Below are 3380 nucleotides of genomic sequence, written 5' to 3'. Positions count from 1 at the left end.
TCTTTGTAAGAAAAGCTTATTTTTGAGTCTAATTCCCAACCCGTCAGACACTGATGCACTGGGATTGTAGGACGGATCTTCTGCCATCCCAAAGCATCAGTGTTTGAAAAGTTGGGAATGTGAATAAAAGATTAACTGTTGTTACAAATTGGCCCATTTAAAACATATAAAGACCTTCACATAGTGTTAGCCGCTGTTGTCACTTTTAATACACAAACACATAAAACATTAATAAGTCAATCCACAATAAGACAATTACCTCACCAAAGTTGTTGTCAGTTCCTGATCGTCCTTCTCCTGAGTCAAAGTCATTGGCTGTTGAGTTAGGGCTTGTCGTCCGAATATAACTGCACCTGTGTGTGTGTGTGTGTGTGTGTGCATATGTAAAGTGTGGTTGGAGGCAGTGCTGTATTTTCTTTAAGCGATATGGAAAAACAGCACTCGTCAGTCATTTACCTGATGTTAATTTTTCATTGTCACATTATTCTTCCACAGGGAGGTCAGGACACAGGTCAGCTGCAGAACAGCAGCACTGATGGTGAATCAGAGCCTAGCTCAAAGGCACTAAGGCACTAAGACCCAGGGTCTCATTTACAAGAGAGACCTGTTCCAGGTAGGCAGCAGCAAAACACAAAGTTACAGACTAACTGAACATACAGGAGACACAACAAAGAACACAAACATTAAAGTAGTATAGTGCAAACTACAAAGTGCAAAGAAGAATAGGACTGGTGTCCCAGAATTCCCCATTCTTCACACCTAGGTGCGAAATTCAGGTGTGAGCTACTATGGCCCCGTCCAGACAACAACGCTCTTTTGCGAAAACGCACACATATTGCATCGTTTTGGCCGATCGTCCATAGGGATCCTGAAATCTAATTACAGGGAAGCTTTCAGCGAAAGATTTTGTCTCAACAAGGTATTAAGACTAATTTCTGAGCCACTCTGACAGCATGACTTTTTCTCTTTAACAGGAGTATCTGATAGAAGAAGGAGATCTGAGTGAGATGATCTATGACCAGACTGACATCAGTAATGACATTCAGTAAGGCCCTACTCCCGCTTTAGTCAGAGTGCAAAAAAATGATGTAAACCCCCCTGCCAGAGACTGCCCAGTGAGCACCAACCAAAATTTCAATATTGATTTCTAGTTGAATGCTGGGTGATATTTGATCTCTGAGGTCCAAAACATGTTAATGCAGGTTATGCAATCTAGACATCTTTGTCTATTAGCCTGGCTAATAGAGTCCAACAGCTTTTTCAAATGAAAGCCAACATTGAAAACTAAAGGGAAATATGGTCAATGCCATCAAATAGTCTGTGACAAAAGTGTAACTTTGGGCAAGGTTTGAACATCTTTTCATCAGCGACCATATCCTTTTATATACCCATTGGGTTGAATTTGTTTACTTCTTTGCAGATTAAACATTTTATACATTTTAATTCCTAACAATATGTTTTTGCAATTCATTTTCATATCAGTTGTCACAGAAAACCAAAAAAAAAGATACTACTGTGGTTGATGGAGTTAACTTTATCATACCTGAGATTTGTGGTATGATGGACATTATTTCCCATTTGCAGTGGCAGCATAGAACTAATCTCAGTTGGAGACAAACAATGTTGCCCTGACAGTCTACATCCTCTGAACAGTTCATAATCATCTTTATATGTAAATGGCAATGACTATTGTCAAGCGCATCAACCAATCAAATGAAGGTGTATTCATTGAGTATCAACAGTCTGATGCAATGCATCTCCTTCTTGCCTATTTCATCTTGGTAACAACCGCAGCCAAAGCAGCCCTTTACATGGACTTTTATCCCCCTCTTTGCATCGAAAAGATGGTGGCACTGAGGGCAGTCCACTAGGACAGCTCCACTAAAATCATCCTAACTTTCAGCGAGAAGTTCTGGAAGGAGAATGGAATCCAAGGAGGAAAGAGCATCACTGATGGGCCCTCACCTTTCATTTACTACCCCAGCCACAGTTTCCCAGAAAATGACAAAATTGGCGTCCTCCTGGCCTCCTACACCTGGTCTGATGACTCCCTTCTCTTCGCAGGTGCAAGCGATGAAGACTTGAAAGAGCTGGCTCTGAGAGACTTGGTGAAAATCTATGGCGAGCATGTCAGGGAACTCTGCACAGGGGTTGTAGTAAAGAGGTGGAGCTTAGATCCTTACAGCTTGGGTGCTTTCGCTCTCTTCACACCCTATCAACATTTAGAGTACTCCAAGGAGCTCTTCAGTAGTGAAGGCAGAGTGCACTTTGCTGGTGAGCACACGGCCTTCCCTCACGCCTGGACTGGGACATCTATAAACAATGGCGATTCTGGGGGGTGGCACGGCACGCTGCATCTGCTGCTGCTGCTGCTGCTGGTGGGCTGGTGCGGTCGTTAATGAAACAGGAGGACGGTCACAGAGCTAAAGTCAACTGCTAAATAAAAAAGCTGAAATCTGTCTAATGAGGGGTAATTTAATGTTTAGTTATGTTGTAGTTCCCTCTGAATGTGTAGGAAAATTTTATCTAGCACTAAGTAGCAGCTAAAAGACGAACTACACTGCACTAACTAGCTTAGCAGCCTGCCAACAAAGTTAAACATTTAACGTTAGCATTTTTCTTTTTTTTTTTTTATTGTTATTTGGATACCGCCATGAAATATGAACGGCTGCTTTCTGGACTGAAGTCTGAGGGTGTTATTTGCAGATGTGTGTGTTCAATAGAGCTAATGTCATATTTTTGACCAACCAGTGTGTGAAATAAGTTAGCTATGACACAAGAACAAGCTGGGATTTGTGTATTTGCTCTGTGATTTAAGGGCTGTTTAAAGACTTTTTCTCTTGGAGATAAAGCAGTTTTTGTTTAGATCAATTAGCTCATCTTCACAGTTCACATATTATTAGACATTTAAATAGGCAGAGGCAGACCAAATAGCATTCAAATGCCACAAATGCTTGAGATGCAATATGCAATATTAATTGTGTTATTAAAAGTGATCAAAGATGTCTGTAGTTAGGTAAAAATAAACCTTTATAGATACTATCAACAGACATAATTGGGCACATCGTTGACACCTCCTTTCTTTTTGATATTTTTATGGAGTCAAAGCTGTTACGTAAGGGGTTCCAGAGCCCCACAAACACCTGTATTTTGCACACTGATTTTAACCCAATGATTGGGCAATGATCCTGCTTTATGTTTGTAGTTATAGCTATTACTTCAATGTGAATTGACTGACTGATTGATTGATTGATTGATTGATTGATTGATTGGGTGGTTGAGTGATTGAATTACATTTCCCCCAGGGTTATTAAGAGAAAAGCTATGAAGAGAAGCAGAGATATTCAGAGCTTCTTCAATAAAAGAAAAGAGTCAGAGCC

The 3380-nt window shown here is 40.6% G+C and overlaps 1 pseudogene; it reads left to right on the top strand.

Moving 5' to 3' along the window:
- The first annotated feature begins 1682 nt into the window (after window positions 1–1682).
- LOC115590420 (L-amino-acid oxidase-like) lies at window positions 1683–2405 on the top strand (annotated as a pseudogene).
- The last annotated feature ends 975 nt before the right edge of the window (window positions 2406–3380 follow it).

Source organism: Sparus aurata, chromosome 10 (genome assembly GCF_900880675.1).
Source record: "Sparus aurata chromosome 10, fSpaAur1.1, whole genome shotgun sequence".
Classification (NCBI taxonomy): Eukaryota; Metazoa; Chordata; class Actinopteri; order Spariformes; family Sparidae; genus Sparus; species Sparus aurata.
This window is presented reverse-complemented; position numbering and strand designations above follow the sequence as displayed.